The sequence below is a fragment of the Oryctolagus cuniculus genome, chromosome 9, assembly GCF_964237555.1.
Source record: "Oryctolagus cuniculus chromosome 9, mOryCun1.1, whole genome shotgun sequence".
Taxonomy (NCBI): domain Eukaryota; kingdom Metazoa; phylum Chordata; class Mammalia; order Lagomorpha; family Leporidae; genus Oryctolagus; species Oryctolagus cuniculus.
In genome coordinates, this window is record NC_091440.1 from 84,848,568 (window position 1) to 84,871,701 (window position 23,134).

The following is a 23,134-nucleotide window of genomic DNA, read 5'->3' on the forward strand; positions in this document are numbered from 1 at the left end:
GGCTCCTGGCTCCTGGCTTTGGATCAGCCCAGCTCCAACCGTTGCAGCCATTTGGGGAGGAACCAGCAGATAGAAGACCTCTCTCTCTCTCTCTCTCTCTCTGTCTCTGCCTCTGCCTCTGCCTCTCTGTGAGTCCCCCTTTCAAATAGGGTAATAAATCTTTTTTTTTTTTTTTTGACAGGCAGAGTTAGACAGTGAGAGAGAGACAGAGAGAAAGGTCTTCCTTCCGTTGGTTCACCCCCCAAAATGGTTGCTACAGCCGGCGCACTGCGCCGATCCGAAGCCAGGAACCAAGTGCTTCCTCCTGGTCTCCCATGTGGGTGCAGGGCCCAAGCACTTGGGCCATCCTCCACTGCCTTCCCGGGCCACAGCAGAGAGCTGGACTGGAAGAGGAGCAACCGGGACTGAATCCGGTGCTCCAACTGGGTCTAGAACCTGGAGTACTGGCGCCGCAGGCAGAGGATTAGCCTAGTGAGCTGCGGCGCCGGCCAGGTAATAAATCTTTAAAAAAATATATAAAGCTCTGTGAAAAGTCGAATTAAAAGATAAAATTATTTTGGAGCAAAAAATGTTTTGAAATCTATGCATAGTTTGTTCATAGCATGCTGAAATTCAGGCAGCCACAGATTTAAAACACTCTTAAAAAAAAAAGAAAGAAACTGCATTTGTATTGAACATGTATAGACTTTTGGGAGTCAGTGTTCCTACAACAATGCACCATAACAACTGTTTACCTGGCATGTCCGTTGTAATAGATATTAGTAAGGTAGAGATGATTTAAAGTCGGTGGGAGGCTCTGTGTAGGTTCTATGCAAATACCAAGCCATCTTATATGAGGAACTTGAGTATCCGTGGACTTTGGTATCTTAGGGAGATCCTAAAACCAATTCCCTATGAATACCAGGGGACATCTATGTGCTAAGCCCTTCCTCCTTTCACCAGCTAGCACAGAGCCTGGGTTTTGCAATTATGAATGCATATCAATTTCCTCTCCAAGTTTCATTTACACTTTCCTCCAAAAACCTCTCAGGTCAGCCCCTTCTCTGGCCCCAGGGATGTTCCCTTACTCTTTCCTGCCCCAAGCCTCTGCTTCCATGCTCACTATTCATTTATTTGAGGTGGGGAGAAAGAGAGGCAGCTGCCATCTGCTGGTTCACTCCCCAAAACGCTAACAAAGGCCAAAGTCGGGATGCAGGGGCTCAGCCCGGGCCTCTCACCTAGCAGACACGAGGGCTGCAGCCTCGCTGCTGTGTCGGGGTGCACGGCAGCAGGAAAGCGGAATCGGGAGTGGAGCCAGGGCTTGAACCCAGGCACCCCGACACGGACTGCGGGTGTCCCAGCCAGGGGTCTAACCACTGCCTGCCCCTACCACACTCTCCTCCCCCACACCTGATCCTCTTCCCACTGGGTCCTCTAATCCAAGATCTTGAGCCAAATCTCTCCCTGCAGCCTCCTCTGTCCCCTGTGGCTCCCCCCGCCCCCCGTCATCTCCAACGGACAGCACAGAGAGTCTGGGGCTGGCTCGGTCTCAGCTCTTCCACTGACCAGAGGTGACTCCGGGGAAACTCATCCTGTTTCCTCCGCCGCCAAGATGTGGACATTGAGCCTGTGGGCACCACGTGCTCGCCTAACTCTAAAGCTGAGTCCGAAACTCCAAGAAAAGGCACTTGCTAATTCAAGAATGCCACCCTGCTCATAAACACATTTTATTTCAAGTTTTGTGACATCTTGATTTCCTGATACCCGCAAGGTTGACGGTACACATGTGCAATTGTTTAATTTAATTACCAGGAAGCAAATCCCTGGTGCGGGCAGGGCCAGGCACAGCGAGAAGGAAGAGAACCAGGTCTCTAACAAGGCCAGTCTGCCTGCAAACGTGGTCAGGGCTTTAGGGACAAAGCAAACAACTTGCATATGTTCAATCACCCAGCTTGTGGCCCGGGGCCTCCAGGCCACAGCAAGGGCCTGCTTGGTGACCATCCAAAGCTGCTCCTGGTCCCTGTTCCAAAGGAGGCGGACGACCAGGCCCAGAGCACAAAGGACTCGGGCATGCTGGGCTTCATTAGCGGCTCTGCCAAAGTCAGCGGCGAAGAGCAAGTGTTGTGGAGCCTGGCAGATGACTGACCCGGCAGAAGTGGCCGCCCCTGTGGGAGGTCACACCCAGCCCTTCCCTTCAGAGTCGAAAAGGGGATGCACTGATGGCCCACCCATAATCACGGGATGATGTCAAAAATGGCCAGCTGGAAACCCCTACTGCCTGTTTCTTCGCAGGGGTCTGAGAGGTGCATCAGGAAGCCGTAGGGGTGCAACTATTAAAGCAACAATAGCAAATAAGGCACCGGACAAGCGCAACTTGCCTCGCTCACTCTGATTCTATCCTCCAACCCAGATCCATTCCGCTTGGAGACCTGCCCATGCCCGGGTCACTCTGAGCCTGACCTGGCCTCTCCTTGGCCTCTTATTCCAGTAATTGCCACTCACTCTCCCCAGGGCTTGGCCCCTGGCCCCCTCCCCCTGCTGCACCCACATCCTCTCAGTGCAACCTTGTCCAAGGGAGGGAGATGAGAAAGTCCCTGGAAGGTGGGGAGCATGGAACATAATTATATCGATCTCATTACTACAAGCGATTTCTGTAACACATTTCTTGGAAAGTGGATTTGTCCTGATGAATCGCTGTGACCTATTTATCAGATGAGAACCCCGCAATCTGTTCCTTGGTTGCCTGGCAACTCTCGGCTCTGTTTTCTCTCCATTTGCAGCACCCTCTTCAGCTGGTCTCCTGCGTCTAACATCCGCCCAGTCTTGGCTTAGAGCCTGCTGGGGTTGTGGACAAGGTGGAAGCCAGAGACAGGTGCTTTCGAATCCCAGACACATCACAAAGCAGTTAAATGGGTGTGGACGCATGATTCGGCTTCCCCCAACACCAGCCTCTCCCTGTGAAACCCACACTGTGAACACCCAGTCTCCAGGCAGGTTTTCGCACTGTTGCGATTCAATGAGCTCACATCTGTGCAGAAGCCGACACACGGTAAGCACCCAACATGTGCGAATTTCCTTCCCGTTGTCTTTCTGTGATGGGCTAGCTCGTTTCTGCCGATGTGCCCACAGGTGCCTTTGGAGGGAGGCAGGGGATCCACAATCCAGCAAAGAGTGAACCTGACCTTGGGGGTCTTCCTGTTGCCTGTCCCAAGCTGCTAGGATGCCTGAGGTCCCAGCAACAGGACACTCGGAAGGCAGCACGTGGGGCAGGTGCGTGACCCAGACAGGCAAATTTGTTCTCTGGTCTCAGTTCCCCAAACTGTTATGGGGGTACCCCAAACCAGCTCTGGAGTAAGAAGTGCGGAAGTTGCTGTAAACAGTTGAGAACGGTCTCCAAGGTCAAAGTCAAGTGTGAAAGCCTGAACTGAATGTTCCCGGGCAACTCGTGCTGGACCTAGAACAGAGGCTGAGCTGGGTACAAATATGTGCCCACAAATCAGTTTGTGCTGTGAGTATGAGGAAGCGAGCAAGAGGGCTCGCTCCTTCCCACCCAAACTCTTCTTGCTGGAGAGTGTTACTTTAAGCGCTCAAAAAAAGTGATTCCTTCGAGGTAGAATTGGGCACTCTTTGGGTAACGCATGGAGCAGGCTTTATTCCTGTCGCCTGAGATCCTATGTATTTTTGTTAAAGATTTATTTGTTTATTTGAAAAGCAGAGTTAAAGAGAAAGAAGGGACGAGAGAGAGCTCTTCCATCTGCAGGTTCACTACCTAAACGTCCATAGCTGGACCAGGCTGAAGCCAGGAGCCTGGAGCTCCCTCCAGGTCTCCAACGGGTGCACTTGGGCCCTCTTTCACTGCTTTCCTTGGCCATTAGCAGGGAGCTGGATTGGAAGTGAAGTAGCTGGGACTTGAACTGGCACTTGAACTGGCACACATGCGGGATGCTGGCACTGCAAGCCGAAGCTTAATCCACTATGCCACAGTGCCAGCCACTCATCTCCTCTTTCCTTTCAGGAACCTTTATAGTCTGGAACATACAAGTACCTGCATTCACAGTGTTTTATGCTTCTCTTCTTCTTCTTCTTTTTTTTTTTTTTTAATAAAAATGATGGCGTTATTCTGCAACTTATTTTTTGCTTAATGCCTTAGCTCTGAGATATTTTACATTTTAGCACTGTTTGTGTTGATGTGCTTTTAAATTGTTTCAAATGTTTGTTATTAAAGCCTTTACTTCGGGAAAATAGCTCTTTAGGTCTAGTTGACAACCTAAATCATTCGATTTCTTTAAGTTTGCATAGGGAATAGAATAGTTACTTGGAATAGAGTATCTATGCTTCCAAACAGTGCAAACATCGCCTGAGGCTTCAGATGCTTAAGAATTTAGCAAAATCTTAATTTTATGGTTTCAATAAAATAATCATAATATTAAAAACTCCAGGGGAAGAAGGTTACTTTCTCCAACACATAGAACCTACACCCAAACCTAAATGGGTTTCTGATTCGTTAGTGCTTATTTACCTAACAGGCAGATTGACCGTTGATGGTAAGGCTTGGTAGGACTCTGCTCCTTCGCTCTCTTAGCTGTAACCCTGGGCACATACAAGGCCTGGTGACCATTTGCATGTCATTGAAACCCAGTATAGGTCTCGGTGGTTTTGAATTAAAATCAAAACTCCTAGGCTAAGAAGCTGATATCATTTGTTTTAGGTCTGTGGACACGCCAGATGTGACAGCCCCTGCAATCTGCCATTACCTAAGAGAGATTTAACTCTGTGTATTACAATACTTTGGGTGCACACAATTGTTCAAACATCCTCTATTTCCAAAGGCGTTCTGCTTTATCTCAGTCACAAATGTTTGCTCAGTTATTACTTGTACATTTTACCTATTCAATTTAGCCGCAAATAGATTTTACTTGAAGTTGAAACAGAAGCAAACACAACAATCTGATAGGATATGTGCTGAATAAAAACAAATCTGGGGCTGGTGTCGTGGCGCCGTGGGTTGAGCCGCCACCTGCCATGCCGGCATCCTGTATCAACGAGCCGGTTCAAGTCTCAGCTACTCTGCTTCCTGCTGACGCACCTGGGAAGGCAGCAGAGGACAGCCCACGTGCTTGGGCCCCTGCCAGCCACGGGCAAGGCCAGGACTGAGTTCCTAGCTTCTGGCCTCAGTCCTGCTCAGACCCGGCTGTTGTGGCCATTTGGAGGGTGAGCTGGTGGGTGGAAGTGCTCTCTTTCTCTCTAGTTCCCCCCCCCGCCCCCACCTTTCTGTCTCCACTGCTCTGCTTTTAAAGAAATAACAAACAAACAAACAAACAGGGATTTTTTTTCAGATCTAGAAACTGCATTTAAAAATCAGTTCCCAACAAACAGCATACAGAACATCCTGACACAAGTTGACATTAAGTACCTAGTAACTGGTGGTTGGGATATACAACTGTAAAAATAGTAATACCCTAAAGATATTTCTTTCCACTATTTATAGTACCCGTGCATAGGAGAGCCTTGGGATTCTCAGCACAAAGCTGCACTTTAGCTTTTATCTTATGTGTTCCTCGCCGCTCCTCGCCAGGGTCGGGGAGGATCTGGGTGGACGAGGAAGCACCGGTGGGCGGCTGACGTGGGCCGGCGGAGCGGTGCCGGCAGCAGTCAGGGAAGCATTATCACGCACTGGAGCAGAGGAAGTACCTGCAGCTCCAGTGGTACAGGGTTTTGATATTTACAGGAGTTCAACTCCGAGAAAAGCCTCCCTAGATGTTCTCAGAGACAAGACTCTCCCCAGATGTCCTTGGAGACAAGAGCAGGAATGAGACCACCCTTCTCCATCGAGCCGTCGGCTCATCCCAAGCCACGGCGATGGGGCCCTGTGAGCCGGGCCCTGCTCGTGACCAGCGCCGCACGTCAGCCTGCGCAGCCTTGAGCTTGCTTCTGAGACGCCTGCAGCGTCCTGGCCCGGGGCAGAGCCGCTGGACCCCTCTTTCTCTCAGGAAGAGGGAGCGGAGCGGTCTCCGCAGTTTCCGGTGGTTCCCCATACCGTGGGACACACACAGCGGGAATTGCTAGTGTGGGGCGTGCAATCCACTCCTGGTTCTCACCCTCCCCAGATGCAGAATGTGGAGATATGACGTAACCTCTTTATACCTCCGTGCCCGCTATGCCTCCGTCTGCCTCTCTCTGTCTCTATATATTTCTAATAAAATGAAAGTAATTCAATAATAATATTTTAATCTATAAAATTTTTTTTTGAAAGTGAGTTGGCATTTGGTGCAGCAGTTACGATTTTACATGTGATGCCCACATCTCACATTGGGTGCCTGGGTTTGCGACCTGCCTCCGCCTTCCAGCTTCCTGCTAATGTGCACCCTGGGAGGCGGTAGGTGATGGCTCAAGTACTCGGGTCCCTGCCACCCGCGGGGGAGACCTGCATGAAATTCCAGGTTCCCGTCAGCCTGGCCCAGCCCCAGCTTTTGTAGGTGTTTAGGGAGTGAAGCAGTGGATGGAAGATCTCTCTCTGTCTTTCAAATAAAATAATAAATAAATAATAATACAACTTAAAAATATATAAACCCTTGGGGCCAAACCTGTGACATAGTAGGCGAAGCCTCAGCTTGCAGCGTCAGCATCCCATATGGACAGCAGCCGCTCCTCTTCCAATCCACCTCTCTGATGATGGCCTGGGAAAGCAGTGGAAGATGACCTGAAAGCTTGGGCCCCTGCACCCACATGGGAGACCCGCATGGAGCTCCTGGCTCCTGGCTTCAGATCAGCCCACCTTAGGCTGCTGTGGCCACTTAGAGAGTGAACGAGCGGATGGAAGACTTCTCTCTCTGTCTCTCCCTCTGTCTGTAACTCTGCCTCTCAAATACATAAATACAATATTTAAAATTAAAAATGTTCAAGCCCTGGATTGTCCTCAATTGCAAACCAGTCCCGATACTACCTATGTGCCAGGGCTACCGGGATGGTAACAAGAGAGGCATACCTACCCTTGGGTGAGTAATCACGTGGCCTCAGTTCGAATCAGGCCTGCCACCAGCCGAGAGCGGAGCAGGTAGGCCACGGAAGCCTTGACCAGCAAATCTTGAGGGCGTCGCGGGAAGAGCGCCCCCTGTCTGCTGCCGCCTGCAACTGCTGTGATGGCTGCCGGAGAACTCAGAAGCCGCGGTGTGGTCAGCATCTTTTTAGACTCAGGCTGAAATAGGGACACTGACACTGATCATTTTAAGCATGTGGAATTTACGAACTTGGAAAGCAATCCGTGAAAACAAATATCTAATGCCTTGCGCGTCAGAGAAATTATCAACGTCCTACAGAGAGCAAGAGTAGCATTTCTAATTGGTAAATTTATCATTCACTACTAAATTATTAAAGGAGAACTCACTAAAAAGGAAACGTTTGAAAAATAAGGGGAGTGCTACATAAAATGAAGTACACTTCATGGCATCGTTGGAAATGAAATAAACGCGGATCATTTCTCAGAGTTCAGTCATAAAAATCAAAGAGGCTTGATGGTATATTTTTTTAAAGATTTATTTTTATTTTTTTGAAAGATAGAGTTACAGAGAGAGGTAGAGAGAGAGACAGAGAGAGAGGTCTTCCATCCGCTGGTTCACTCCCCAATTGGCCGCAACGCCCAGAGCTGGGTCCATCTGAAGCCAGGAGCCAGGAGGTTCCTCTGGGTCTCCCACGCAGGTGCAGGGGCCCAAGGACTTGGGCCATCTTCTACTGCTTTCCCAGGCCATAGCAGAGAGCTGGATCGTAAGTGGAGCAGCCAGGACTCCAACCAGCGCCCATATGATATACTGACACTGTAGGCCAGGGCATTAACCCGCTGTGCCACAGCCCTGGCCAGAATGGTATATTTTTTAATGGTGAACATGGTTTGGTCAAAAATGCTGCTGCCATGGACAAAGCTCTCTGCACCTTACCTCAGCTGAATCAAGGAGGCAGCTATCTTCAAATATCCCCTCACACCCTCTTCAAAGAATCGTCTCTTTCTTAGCTCTAAATAATTCTTTTGAAGTGATTCCTTGTGATTTTTCCTGCGGGGGTTGGCGAGGCAGAGACTGAGAGGTTTTATTGAAGCAAGATGTGGTTCTGTTTCCAGAGGATTATTTCATCTTCCTGCTTGCTCACAGACGCAGGTGCCAGGGCAGAGTCCGCGTCCTCCCAGTAGCAAACTGCTAAATGCCCAGCTTGCTGGGATCACTTTTGACTGGAGTCAGAAATCATCTCGCTTTGGCGATCTTCCTCCTCTAATGCCTGCTACAGGAAGGTAGCTTTGTCCTCTGAGAAACTAACGCAGACTTCTCTGAGTACATTATTTTTTTAAGATTTATTTATTTATTTGAAAGGCAGACTTATAGAGTGGCGGCAGAGAGAGAGAGAGAGAGAGAGAGAGAGAAAGAGAGAGAAAGGAGAGAAGTCGTCCATCCGCTGGTTCACTCCCCAGTTGGCCTCAACAGGTGGAGCTGGGCCAACCTGAAGCCAGGAGCCAGGAGCTTTTACCGAGTCTCCCATGTGAATGCAGGGGCCCAAGGACTTGGGCCATCTTCTACTGCTATCCCAGGCCACAGCAGAGAGCTGGGTCAGAAGTGGAGCAGCTGGGACTCAAACCAGCCCCCAAGTGGGATGCTGCACTGCAAGCCGGGGCTTTAACGCACTGTGCCACAGCGCCAGCCCCTCTGAGTACATTTTAAGACATAACATGGCCCCAATTCCAGATTGTGTAAATATTTCCCAAAATAAATCTCACAAAAACATTTATAGTTCATTACTCAAAATTAGAGCCCTGACGGCCATTGTATTAGTTATCATTGATCTTAGTTCAATGCATTCATTCAAAACCTATTCCCTGGGGCTGGCGCTGTGGTACAGCAGGGTAAGCCACAACCTGCAGTGCCAGTATCCCATATGGGCACCGGCTCGCATCCCAGCTGCTCCACTTCCAATCCAGCTGTCTGCTAATGCACCTGGGAAAGTAGCAGAAGACGGGCCAAGTCCTTGGGCCCCTGAACCCCTGTGAGACCAGGAAGAAGCTCCTGGCTCCTGGCTTTGGCCTGGCCCAGCCTTAGCCATTGCAGCCATTTGGGAAGCAAACCAGTGGATGGAAGATTTCTCTCCCCCTTTCTCTCTGTAAATCTACCTTTCAAATAAATAAATAAAGCTTTAAAAAATATATTCCTTGAGCACATTTCCTCTGCCATTAAGGACAAATGGAGAACCTGATAGATGTGACTTTCCCTGTGTGAGGTATAATAAACACATAAATAATAGCAAATGGTGATTTCTTCTTAAAGACAAATAGCTGTGTCCCTAGGGCAGAGAATGGCGTGACCAGCCAGCTTCTTTCTGAGGAGGTGGTTTTCATGCTGAGCTGAGTGATAAATGATAAGAAAAAAAGACAGTAACCACCAAGAAAATAGAGATAAGTGTTTCCGACAGGAAAACCAGTGAGTGCAAAGGCCCTGGGGCAGGACAGAGCTTTATGCATTTCGAAGATTGAGGAACTGCTCTGTGACCGGTGCAGAGTGAGAGAGCAGGAGACGGTCATAGGATGAGGTCGTAAAGTTAAATGAAGCCAGAACAGGCCGAACATTGTGAACGCTTTTCTCTAGGGCACCGGAACATGGCTGATGGGATGGAAGTGGGGAAGTGACATCATTTGCCTTTCAATGATTGCTTTGTGGGGAAAGGGTGGGAACGGGCAGGAGAGGAAGCAGGGAAGTTAGGAAGCTGCTCCATCAACCACAAGGGAGGCGGCCGTGGCTTTGACCCGGATGGCTGGGGTGGAGATGAAGGGGGAGACGATCAGACCAGATAGATGTGGGAGGCTGCCCGATAGGACTTGCTGTCGGATTAGGGGGAGAGGGACAGAAGTGCCAGGAGTCCAGGACCGCCCCGGGACTGAGCGCTTTCTCACCAGCTGCCTGGCATCGTCTCCTACTGAGACGGGAAGGGGCAGTCAGGTTTGGAACGAGGAAGGGGCCTCAAGGAATGTGTTTCCACATCTTCATTTTAAATGCCTGCGAGACATCTAACAGTGGAAATGTTTTTTTTGTTTTTGGCTTTTATTGGTTATTTATTTTCATCTGCTTGAAAGGCAGAAAGAGAGAGAGAGAATCTTCCATCTGCTGGTCTAGACCCCAAATGCCCGGAACTGCCAGGGTCGGGCCAGGCTAAAACCAGGAGCCCAGAGCTCCATCCTGGTCTCCCACGTGGGTGGCAGGGCCCAGGCTCTCGTGGCACCTTCTGCTGCCTCCCGGGATGCATTAGCAGGAAGCTGCATCGGAACAGGAGCAGCTGGGATTCAAATTGGCCTTCGGATATGGGATGCAGGTGTCACAAACAGCTGCCCCACGCTACCTGGCCTAAGTGGCAATGTTGCCAAATGAAACCATCTGAAGGGCAAATGTAGAGAGTAGCAGAGGGCCTGGGATCAGGCCTTGAGGAAGTCCAACATGTGGGAGACGGCAGAACGCAAGACTTAAGTGGAGGAGACAAGAGCAAGACAGGGCTGGAGCGGCATCTGCCTCTGAGAGAGGCTCAGGCGCTCACGAGAGAAGTGTGCTGCTGAAGGAGAGGCCAAAGCCAAGGATGCCTCAAGGAGTTCATGGAAAAGGAAATCACAAGACAAGTTTATTTTGATGCAAAGAATGTTGAAATCCATTCATAGGTCTTCAAAAAGCCCAAGGGAAATGAGCACAGTATGCATGCATTTTTACAAAGTTTTTGCACCAAGATAAACTTATCTTTGAACTCCATCTCCCGTGAACTTTTTGGAGTGCCCCTGTTTGTCCAGTAGAGCGCCTACAAGACAAAACAAACCCTGGAGCTGGTGGTAGGGAGGGCACGGGTGATCTGAGCTAGGGCCTCAGCGCAAGGCAGGGACATGGATGGCGGAGGAAGTACACACCGCTTGGCACACAGCTCTTTCGAGTGCTTTTCTTTAGTGCCAACCAGGGAGCGTGCAGGGCACAGCCCCACACCATGGAGAAAGATGTTAATTTTCCCCAGTTGGCTGCTCTCAACCTCAGCCCGGACGCCTTGTCTGACTAGCTGGCATTTCCTCCGCCTCCACTCCAGCGCTGCCCTCCTCCCATAGTCTGGGTGAGGGTAGAGGAGGGAGGGAAGAACTTGCTCTTGACCTCTGTGGTGGACATTGTTAACCGGGCTCCCAGGATTGCCCTCATCCTCTTATCCTGCTGAGAATTCCAAGCCCTTGCTCCACACCCCTTTCTGAGACCAAGAGACCTTAACTATTCTTTTCTTCTCAAAGTGTTCAGGACCAGTTTGTTTGGTTTTTTGTTTGTTTGTTTGTTTGTTTTTGCTTAGCCAGCAATGACATGGGCCATAAAAGTCTGAGAAATATGAGAGTCATAAATTAAGGAGAATTTTTAAGAATGCAACTGTTGGGGCCAGCGCTGTGGCATAGTGGGTAAAGGCGCCACCTGTAGTGCCAGTATTCCATATGAGTTCCAGTTCAAGTCCCGGCTGTTCTACTTCCGATCCAGCTCTCTGCTATGGTCTGGGAAAGCAGTGGAGGATGGCCCAAGTCCTTGGGTCCCTGCACCTGCATGGGAGGCCCGGAAGAAGCTTCTGACTCCTGGCTTCGGATCAGCACAGCTCCAGCCGTTGTGGCCATCTGGGGAGTGAACCAGTGGATGGAAGACCTCTCTCTCTGTCTCTCCCTCTCTCTGTAACTCTGCCTTTCAAATAAATAAAATAAATCTTAAAAAAAGGATACAACTGTTGTCTTGGTGTTTGATTTTTGCAGATTTTATTTTGTAAAACTGACCAGGTTACGGGAAAAGGCTAAGGGACAAATGGTGACTTTCCACAGCGGAGCAGTGTTTTACAGAGATTCCATAGCTTGCATCTGAAGTCGTAGGGGGCTTTATTTTGTTTATTTTATTTATTTAATTTTTTTTGACAGGCAGGAGTGGACAGTGAGAGAGAGAGACAGAGAGAAAGGTCTTCCTTTGCCGTTGGTTCACCCTCCAATGGCCGCCGCGGCCGGTGCGCTGCAACCAGTGCACCGCGCCTATCCGATGGCAGGAGCCAGGTACTTCTCCTGGTCTCCCATGGGGTGCAGGGCCCAAGCACTTGGGCCATCCTCCACTGCACTCCCTGGCCACAGCAGAGAGCTGGCCTGGAAGAGGGGCAACCGGGACTAGAACCCGGTGTGCCGGCGCCGCAAGGCGGAGGATTAGCCTAGTGAGCCGCGGCGCCGGCCAGGGGGCTTTATTTTGTACCTGGCCTCTGTCAGGCCCTGGGAGGGAGGATGTGTGACAAACGTAGGAAAAGGAATTTCATTAAGCGAAGGATGCTGGCCCTGAAGATCTTGTCCTTACACTCCTGAAAATGGGTAGGCGCTGGAGATGAGGACCCAGAGGAGGTGCACCCAGTGAAGCAAGTTGTAGCAAATGAAAGTGCTTCTCGTGTCCCCAGCACTTCAACTCTGCTTTGCAGGGCGGCCGTCTGTTCTGTCTCCAGCAAAGCCTGGAAGCCTCAGGCCAGCATCAGGCGGCTGAGGACCGCTCACTGCGGAGGAGACGTTTGCAGGAGTGCAGCATCCACCCCGCCCCGCGCTCTCGCCCCGTCTTCCGCGCCCTGTCACCCGCAATGGAAAAGGCAGGATCGGGGTTAACGCAGGATCCGGTTAGTGCTGTTTCCTTTCCCACAGAGGCTCCCCTGCCTCCCAGCAAGCTCAAGCTCCCATCCCCCACCCCTCCTGGAAGTTATAACCTCAGGCAGGCAGGCCTGTCCAGGCAGACCCAGGACAACCCCTGCCCAGATCTCTAAGAGCCCTTGGGAGAAGCTCCCACCCATTTTCCTACGGGGTAAAAACCGTGTCTGTTTTGTTCGTTGTGTGTTGCTAGTGCCTGGCACCCCGTCGGTGCTCACCGGCATCGCGGGAATGGATAAATGAGAGAAGTGTTCCAAGAAGAAATGCCCAATAGGAAACATCTGTCTCTCTGCTGTATTCACCTGGGGAGAAGTTTCTCCTGCTTCCGTATCTGCTCCTTGGGTGCTGGTGGGAGTGGGGGTGGGGCGAGATCAAAGCTGAGACATGATCTTTGCTGGATGGGAGCCTGGCAAGAGTGTGATGCTGGTGACACCTTGGGTGGCGTGGCTGCCCTCTCAGGGGTCTGCCGCTGCCTCCGGATCCCCCCCCCCCTTCCTCCTTTTCCCCTCATCTCCTTAGCTTCCTCAACCCTATTCTCCTAGAACCCAGGGATCAGCAGTCAACTCAGCTGCCTAAAATGTAGTTCATGAGGCTGGAACCCACTGAGAATTATGTGAATTTTGGTAGTAGGTTCCGAGGACCAACCCTAAGGTGTAATACTGAATGGGAAAGTGTAAGAAGGCAGTTCTGTACCCTGGCCATTCAGAAGACAGTCACTGTCCACTGGCCACTTTGATGGGCCGCAGTGGAGGACCGCGTTCTGCAGCAGCATTGTCTGAATCACCGACCTCCCTCTCCTGCTACCGTCCATCTGTCTGCTCCATGCCCTCCTTCACTGAAGGCCAGAGAACCACACGTCAGTTCTCCAACAGTTTACACACTCAAGGGGGAGAGAAACAGCTCGGATCAAAGGAGGCACATTCCAGAAGGGGGAGCCCCACACGGGCCAGGAGCTTCTGGCCAGCCTTCCCGGGGAAGGAGGATTAAGAGCGGAGAGCAGAGAGAGGGTTCAGCGGCAGAGGCAGCTCAGAAGGCAGAACACAGCGGCTGGGTTTCCAACCAGCGTGGACAATTAGTTGGAGGGAGAAGCAAAACCCATACCACTGGGGCCGGCGCTGTGGCAGGAAGCTCCTGCCCAGCAGGAAGGTTCAGCTCACCCACAGTATCATCCCCAAGTCAATGGCACCGGGCATATGTAGGCTCCCTGCCCCGAGAGATTGTAGTAACGCGGCCACACGCAGGTGGGGGAGATCCGCTGCTGTGCCTGGGGTTACGCTCTGCTCAGGGATGGGAGTAGCAGAACCACCCGCAGCCAGGATGACGCTGAGACCCAGCCCTGGTATAAATGAGATCGGCCTTTTGCGAAGGGCACTCTGGCTGCTGGCAAGAGAACTGGATGCTAGCAATCAGAGCAGAGCTGTGAGACAGACAGGAAGCTGTTCCAGGGCCCAGGCAAAAAGCGACAGCAGCTTGAGCTAAGATGACGATGACACTGGAGATGAGACAAGGACTGGATTACAAGATTGGCTGAGATACAATCGTGGGATTTAATGGAGCGGGACCTGCAGCTGCAAGGAGCAAGCCCTTCCATGTTGAATGGTAGACGGGCAAGAGGCCATGCCAAAACACAAGGCACCTTCCAAGCCTCGGAAGGAGAAGACCTAAATGTGCCACAGGAGGCCAAAGACAGTGGGGCAGGGAATCACACTGTACCCTGGTGAAGACGCGGTGTGGACTCACTATCTACCTGAGGAGTCAGCAATGGCTCCTACATTTCCGGCTTGTGCAGCTGCATAGATTACAGCAACTTTCACTGGGGAAGTGACTGCAAGGAGTGGAACAGGCTTGGCCTTGGTTATTTGGGCTTGGGACGTCCTCGAATTCCAAGGTTGCAGGAACAACAGATGAGTCTGGCTTGGAGGTGTAGACTGGGGAGCTGTAGCAAAGGCTACCAGCTGTCTCCTAATGTCTGCCTAATTGTTGCTCCCCGTCTTCGTGGAGGAACGACACAGGACCCTGCGCTGTTCTTTTGTCTGCTCGGCCCTCCCCGGGTTTGCTGCTGGTTCTTCCCGGGTTGGCTACCGTCCCTTCCACCTCCGTGGAAGGGCGGTTCCCCCTGCCACTTTCCCCACTGTGGGGAGCAACTGGGAGCAACTCGGACTAGACTAAGTTACTGGAATTAAGACTTATTCTATGCATCTGCTCTCCCACAATATGGCGCTGGGAGAGGAGGAAACAGCTTCTACACAGCTGCCTCCAGTTCAACCAATAAACAGCAGGACCTGCTCCTGATTGGAGGAGAGCAGCATACTCAGCGTGTGGGTAGCAGAGTTGGGATTGGTGGAAGAGGACTATAAAGGAGGAGAGAGACAACATGCACCAGGAACATCTATCTGAAGGAACACCTGTGCAGCCCCCGAGAGAGCCTGCCGGCGGTGTGCCGCTCCCCCGCGGCAGGGGGAACCAGCAGGAAGAACCAGCAGCAAACCCGGGGAGGGCCGAGCAGACAAAAGAACAGCGCAGGGTCCTGTGTCGTTCCTCCACGAAGAGGGGGAGCGACACCCCACTTCCGCGGGGGAGCGGCACACCGCCAGCCGGCTCTCTCGGGGGCTGCTCAGGTGTTCCTTCAGATAGATGTTCCCGGTGAATGTTGTCGCTCTCCTCCTTTATAGTCCTCTTCCACCAATCCCAACTCTGCTACCCACACGCCGAGCACGCTGCTCTCCTCCAATCAGGAGCAGGTCCTACAGTTTATTGGTTGAACTGGAGGCAGCTGTGTAGAAGCTGTTTCCTCCTCTCCCAGCGCCATATTGTGGGAGAGCAGATGCATAGAATAAGTCTTAATTCGAGTAACAGTCTAGTCTGAGTTGCTCCCCACACTAATTGCCCTTCTTTGTTAGTGTTAGACACATAATTTTTAGCTGGCCCATCATGTCTCCCCTTAAGCTCAGGTGACCACTCAACTAAATTTCAATCAATGAACTATAGGTATCTTGTATGACTTCCTTAAAGTTTCCTAAAAGAAAGCATGTATCCAATCTCCTGCCTTGATCTTTCCTGCTGGTAGAAATGTAGTTTTGATGACTGGAGCCCAAGAAGTCACGTGGGGTCATCACAATGGCAGACGATGCTGACAGTTACAGAGAGACAGACAGAAGGAGCCCTGTTCTCTGGTCATCCTAAGCCGCCACACCTGTCCAGGATTGTCAGTGTCTGTATAAGATACATGTTTTTATAGAATTTGAGATAGTGGTTTTAGGGTTTTCCAATCTCTGCAAATATAATCCTTACTATTGCAAGAACCACAGGAACAGAGAAATACTGCAACCCATTGAGTTTAGAGTAAGGTTTCTAAGAAAGGAGTATGAGGTAAGGGGCAAGGAGGGAGGTGAGGGTAGGACTGGACTTTGAGGAGCCTAGTGTGTGATGACTACATAGAGAAGACACATTTACCAAGGGACAGACTGTAGATAGAGTGGTGGGAGAAAAGCCAGAATGGGACGGTGTGGACATGAGGGGAACGGTGTGTGTCCAGGAGGAGGGGACAAAGATGAGAGCCATGCTGACAACTCGAGTTAGATACCAGCCGAGAACAAGAGTGTGACAGGGACATGAGCGTGCTGTGATTTCTGAACTCCAGAAAGAGTGCTTTGGAAGATTTAGGGAGGAGAAAAAGCTCATTAGTAGCCATTAATGCATAATTCCTAACAATTTTCTTAAGATTCTTATGTCGTCTCTATGCTGAGCATTATCCAAGATTTGTTGGGAATGCTGCTTGGTTCTAGCCCACAGTGGCTGAGACCCGAGCTGAGAGGGGAAGACGCGAGCACCACTTTCTCTTTACACTTCAAGTTCCCTGGGGAGGTGCCATGGTGTAGGGGGTAAAGCCGCTACCAGCGGCACCTGCATCCCATACGGGCACCAGTCTGAGTCCTGGGCACCGGTTTGAATCCCAGCTGCTCCAGTTCCCATCCAGCTCTCTGCCATGGCCTGGGAAAGCGGCAGAAAATGGCCCAAGGCCTTGGGTCCCTGCACTCGCATGGGAGACCGGGAAGAAGCTCCTGGCTTCAGCCTGACCCAGCCCCAGCCATTGCATCCACTTGAGGAGTGAAGCAGTAGATGGAAGATCTCTCTCTCTCTCTCTCTCTCTCTCTCTCTCTTAACTCTGCTCTTGAAATAGATGAATAGATCTTTTAAAATAAATAAAAAGTAAAAAACCTCAAGTTTTCCTCTCTGTTTCCACAGCTACTGTTTTCCTCCAGGTCTTCCAAGAATCCCTCCAAGTCTTTGGACGATCGCGTCTCCCTTCCCCGCATAGCTCTCATTTTTCGGATGAAAAACCTGACGACCTCATTCTCTTGCTCAGAATTCTTCTAGAAGATGCCATGTTCTGTGTTATGAAGTTCAAAGGCATCGCAACCTTTCAGGCTGTAACCCTGAACCTTTTCTCCAGGCTCCCGTCTTGGCGTTAGTCCTGCAAATCATCGCACTGTCAGTCCCAGGCCACACCTAACTGCAGTCATGTGAAAGACCCAGAGAGTAACACACAGCTGTGACCCATCAGCCCACAAAACAACGGGAGGCAATAAAATACGGTTCTTTTTAAGACACTAAGGTTTTGTGGCTGGGTCTTCCATGTGGGCGGCAGGGAACTAGGGCAGAAGTGGAGGTGACAGGCAGTATCTCAGGCACTCCGATGTGGGTTGTGAGCGTAGAGAGGCCACTTAATCTGCTGTGCCACAGTGCCTGCCCCAACACACTGTTTGTTTTTAAGACTTATCTATTTATTTGAGAAGCAGAGCTACAGAGAAAGACCGGTAGAGACACAGAGAGAGAGGTCCTCCACTCACAGGTTCACCCCCCAGATAACCACAATGGCCAGAGCTGGGCTGATGCAAAGCTAGGAGCCAGGAGTCTCCTTTGGGTCTCCCACCCAGGTGCAAGGGCTGAAGCACCTGGACCATCCTCCACTGCTTTCCCAGACACATCAGCAGGGAGCTGGATCAGAAATGGAGCAGCCGGGACTCCAGCTGGCTCCCACATGGAATGCTGGCACTGCAGGCGGAGGCCCAATCTACTATGCCACATCACTGCCCCTCCAACTCATTGTTTTTATGCAATAAGTTGGGAAGTGTTTTATTAGATTCTCAATACTTTTTGTTGAATTTGTGACTGAATTCTGTATAATTAATAATTCTTTTTTTTTTTTGGCTTTTTTAAAGATTTATTTTATTTATTTTAAAGACAGAGTTACAGAGAGAGGTAAAGACAGAGGCAGAGAGGTCTTCCATCCACTGGTTCACTCCCCAAATGGCCACAACGGCTGGAGCTGCGCTGATCCAAAGCCAGGAGCCAGGAGCTTCTTCCGGGTCTCCCACACGGGTGCAGGGGCCCAAGGACTTGGGTCATTTTCTACTGCTTTCCCAGGCCATAGCAGAGAGCTGGATCAGAAGTGGAGCTGGCTGGCACTGCGGTTCACTAGGTTAATCCTCCGCCTGCGGTGCCGGCACCCCAGGTTCTAGTCCCAGTCAGGGTGCCATATTCGGTCTCAGTTGCTCCTCTTCCAGTCCAGCTCCCTGCTGTGGCCCAGGAAGGCAGTGGAGGATGGCCCAGGTCCTTGGGCCCTGCACCCGCATGGGAGACCAGGAGGAAGCACCCGGCTCCTTGCTTCAGATTGGCGCAGTGCGCCGGCCGTAGCAGCCATTTGGGGGGTGAACCAACAGAAGGAAGACCTTTCTCTCTGTCTCTCTCTCTCACTGTCTAACTCTGCCTGTCAAATAAATAAATAAATAGAAGTGGAGCAGCAGGGACTTGAACCAATGCCCATATGGGATGCCGGCACTTCAGGCCAGGGCTTTAACCTGCTGCGCCACAGTGCCAGCCCCAATAATTCATTTTTTAAAAATAAAACTTTAAAAAAATGTTTTATGCCTTGAAAGAGAAAGAAAGAGATATCTTCCATCTCCTGGTTCATTTGTGCAAATACCCATCACAGCCAGGGCTGGGTCAAGTTGAAGCCAGGAGCCAGAACTCCACCTCAGTGTTCCACGTGGGTGGCAGGGAGACATGCACTGAGCCCTCATCTGTCACCTCCCAGGCTGTGCATAATTAGGCAGATGGAGGAGAAGCGGAGCAGGGACTTGAATCCAGGCCTCCCAAGAGGGTTCTCATCCATTACACCAAACACCCACCCACTAGCTCGGGATTCTTACAGTGAAAACTAAACAAGAAGGAGAGCTTTAGCATAGGCCAGCTTGCAGGGTTCTGGGTTTTTGACGCTCTGGGTTTCACATCATAGAGGAACTACTCTTAAAGGCTTAAGTTAGGGGATGGCAACCTTTTTCAAGGAAGTACCAGATAGGAAATATTTCAGCTTGGCTTCTCTTGAAACTGCGTCACTCTACCACTACAGCACATAGTCAGCTATAGCCAGGACAGAAACAGGTGCACATGGCTGTGTCCAATAAAGCTACCTAGAAAATTACACAGGCAGCAGGCACATTTGGCCTATGGGTCATAGTTTGCTGACTCCTGGCTTAAACAATGAAGGGACAGAACATAGGAGTGGTTAACTCGGTGGACAAACATTATCAGCATGAACATGAGTTATTTCCACTCTTTGCTTGGTCATCCTCAATTTTGTGGGTTTTATCCTCAGAATAGGTCCCTCATGGCTATGAAATGGCTGCTGCAGCTCCAATCATCACATCAATTCACCATGTCCCATTTAAGGAGAGGGAAGATTACTTCTCTGTACCCTTTTTAAGAACTATGACATCTTTCCAAGAGACCTCCAGCAGATTTCTCACACCTTATGGGACAGAAGTGCATCTCATGCTTATTCATGTAACCAGGTGCTAAATGACTGGCATAATCTTAGACTACCCAAACTTCTCCCCCGCCCCCAGAAGCTTCACTCAAAACAGAAGCAAGATGGGGGTTCCATTTGCAAGGATAGAAAACTGCTGGGTAAGTGGGTGACAGGGGAAAAGATGGAGGAGTTGAGATATGGGTTTGGGGCAGAATGGGACTGGATGTGGTCTCGAGCTCACAGCAACGGAGGATGGAAGAGCTCAGTACGGTGCCTCAACTGCGTTTTTAAAAATCCCCCAGTCTTTTCGAGGGAATGAGAGTCAGGTTAGGACGCAAGATGCTGCAGAAACCCTGCTGGGGTATGCGATGGTCTTGCCCCAACGTGTGCCCTGGCCACCCGGAGACTCCAAAGGCCCAGGCCAGCACCCCGGGGAGACCCACAGCTCCATCCGGGGGTGATGGGAGACTGAGGCTCTGCAGCCGTCCCCACTTGGTCTTGAGGGTCTTTCTCTCCTTGCAGAGCCACCCCCCCCCCCCCCCCCGATGCCTGCTGAGCACAAAGCAGCTGCGGAATCTGCAGTAAAGGCTTCCAGTGTTGACTGAGGAGCAGGCGCATGGGGACTTGCATGCAAATACCACAGGGCAGCTGCCCGCGCAGGTGGAGCGGGGAGCTGGGGGCCAACCCCAGGTGTGCAGCCAGTGACGCCTCCTCGTGCACTGCTTGAGGTCATCTTCTCCCAGGGGACCTTCCTAAGCCCCAACCGTAGGGGATGCTGCCACGGCTGTTGGTCACCCCCTCCTCCCCGCCCTGTTTGGCAACTGCTTGTCTCTTAGCCCCTGCTAAGTTGTGACTTCCTTTTTTTTTTTTTTTTTTTTTTTTGCATCACCAGTGGCTACCACCATCATGGACCATGGAGTTGGGCTTCATGGTTGCAGGGCTGGGGGAGGAGTCAGCTGCCCCAGTCGGCCTGGGCAGCTGCCACTGTGGGCCCTGTTCCTGCTGAGCAGTGACCGGAAGCTCACAAATGTGCGCCCCTGCACCAGCATCCAGCAAATGGAGACATCCAGGCTGCTGGCTTCTCCCTTAGGCGCTGCCCAGACAGGTAGGAGCACCGTGGGTACAGGGCTTTGGGGACGAGGCACCATCGCTTTACCTCTTCATTTCCCCCATGCTCCTTGTCCTGCAGGGATGTCACTTGTCCTCAGCACCTGCTCTGTGGCCCCTGGGACTGCCCCTGCTGCGGCACCTGCCACCATGGTCGGGCTGTGTGTTTGACTGGCCCGTCTCCCTGCTCTGCGAGGATGGGGAGGCTCTCGGAATAGTTTGAGGGCTGGTCAGTGCTGCCCTGGTAGGGGCTATATGGAAAGACAGGTGCCACTGGGACATGGGATTGCCACCACAAGCCTCCGGCAAGGCGCTGACACGAAGCTGGCTCGCACCCCCCTCCCTCCTACCCTCCCTCCCACATGGTCTCTTGCCACTTGCTCGCTGCCTGCCATCCAACAAGTGGTACAGGGGCCCAAGGACTTGGGCCATCTTCTACTGTTTTCCCAGACCATAGCAGAGAGCTGGATCAGAAGAGGGGCAGCCGGGACTCGAACTGGCGCCCATACGGGATGCCTGTACTGTAGGCCAGGGCTTTAACCTGCTGCACCACAGCACCAGCGCCAGCTCCTGTTATTTTACTGCATGCAACACCTAGGACCCGAGTATCTCATTCAAGTCACAGTCCCAATTCCAAGGAGGGAGCTGAGTCTTGGCGAGGTAGGAGCCTTGTCAGGGCTGGCACAGCTGGCAGGCAGGGCTCCCTCCAGCAGAGCCCACTTGGCTCACCCAGCAATGCCTTCTTCACCGCTGGAGCATGTTGCTTGCCAAGACCCAGCCGATGCACTAACAGCCTCCGAGCATTTCCCTCGTGCACACGCCAGGTTGGGGCAGGGCATCTCCCGAAGGCAGTGAAGTGCATTCCGCACAGAGCAGGCTGTCACAGGGGTTGGGGAGCCCGCCCTGGGTGGACACAGCGCTCAGGTGGGTCCCAAGCCTTGGCGGCCTCACAGATCCACTCTGTTTTGTTCTGACCCCGCCCTCCCAGGAGCTGGGACCCCTGCAGCTGCGCTCATGGTCTCCTGGGTGGCACGTCCTGGATATGGCTCCAGACCAGAGTTACTGACCTTTTAACACAGCCAGGTACCATGCTGTTGCGGCCACTTTCTCATGCATCCAGGAAGGCAGCCCCTGTGATGACCTTGAATCTCAGAGCGGATGTGTTCAGTGAAGGCGGGAGCAATGGCCAAGACCTGGGAGAGGCCTGCGGCGGAAGGAAGCCCAGGGGCAGGTCATGACAGAGGGGCGCGGTGCACGCTGACTCTCTTGGGAACCTCCGGAGGGCACGGCTGGCGTAGGGCGAGATGGGAGCCGGGAATCAGGGAGAGATGTGGGGGGCCTGGGCTCCAGGGGGAGATGAGCTCTCCAGGGGAGACGGGATGGAGACAGAAGGTCACTCATTGGGAGAGAGGCTGGCAGGGACTCACCTCCATCAGCAATCCGCAGCTCAGCCCGGGGAAGGCGGGCCTTTCCCACCAGACACAGAATTCACAAGGTCTCTTCTCTCCTTCGAAGAGTGCAGCTCAGTTCAGAGCACGCCTCAGAGGAACGGCGGGAGGGACAATGTTCCCTGGGAACCTCTGCTGCCTGCTTCCCCTGCCCGGCCTCGGTTCTCGTGGGGTTTCATTGTCTTGAGAGCCGTGAAACAGAATTTAAAAAGTGACACACAAAGGCACTTCCAGAAGTTCCTGGAAGGAAGGGATCTCCAGCCTGTGGTCAAGATGTGTGAGTTGGGGCTGGTGCTGTGGTGGAGTGGGTAAAGCTGCCGCCGGCGTTGCCAGCATCCCATATGGGTGCAGGTTCGAGTCCCAGCTGCTCCACTTCCCATCCTGCTCTCTGCTACAGCCTGGGAAAGCAGTAGAAGATGGCCCAAGTCCTTGGGTCCCTGTACCTATGTGAAAGAATCTGGAAGAAGCTCCTGGTTCCTGGCTTCGGATCGGTGCAGCTCCAGCTAGTGCGGCCAATTGGGGAGTGAAGCAGCGGATGGAAGACCTCTCTCTCTCTCTCTCTCTCTCTCTCTGCCTCTCCTTTCTCTCTGTGTAACTCTGACTTTCAAATAAATAAATAAATAAATAAATAAATCTTTTAAAAAACCTTAACTGTCCTGGAACATTCAAATTATATATTGTATATATATTTTATAATTAAAATGTAATTAATTTTCTTTTTAATCACTTTATAGTTGTCCAAACAAAATTTCCCCAAATACTTCAATAGCGCTTGAAAAATCGTGAACCATGTGACACATGAAGCAGGAGTTGAGTTCCCTCACAGAGGGCCCAGTGGCGGCATCCGCCTACCCTACAGAACCTGGTGGGTAAGGACGGAGCCGTCCCCATGATGCGTGCCGAGAGCGTGGGCACCAGGCGCAGCCGGTCCCCACAGGATGCAGGAGAACTGGCCTGGGTGACCAAGAGCGTAGGACAAACCTGACCGCAGGGAATTCCAACTCAAGGGTCAGCCGCCCCTGCCCTGGGCTGTGCCTTTGGGCAGGAAGACGAGGGGAGTGGCCCCCCAGGCCTGGCCCCACATCAGACAGGAGTGTC

At 51.8% G+C, this 23,134-nt stretch overlaps 1 long non-coding RNA gene across 2 annotated transcripts; it reads left to right on the forward strand.

Annotated features, from left to right (window-relative positions):
- Positions 1-2,737: 2,737 nt before the first annotated feature.
- Positions 2,738-22,644, forward strand: LOC138843702 (uncharacterized). 2 transcript variants are annotated; one of them, XR_011378662.1, is made up of 5 exons: positions 2,738-3,028; positions 12,454-12,642; positions 16,916-20,586; positions 21,577-22,313; positions 22,434-22,644. It is a non-coding gene; the product is annotated as an uncharacterized lncRNA (long non-coding RNA). The 2 variants fall into 2 exon arrangements; XR_011378661.1 differs by lacking the exon at positions 12,454-12,642.
- The last annotated feature ends 490 nt before the right edge of the window (positions 22,645-23,134 follow it).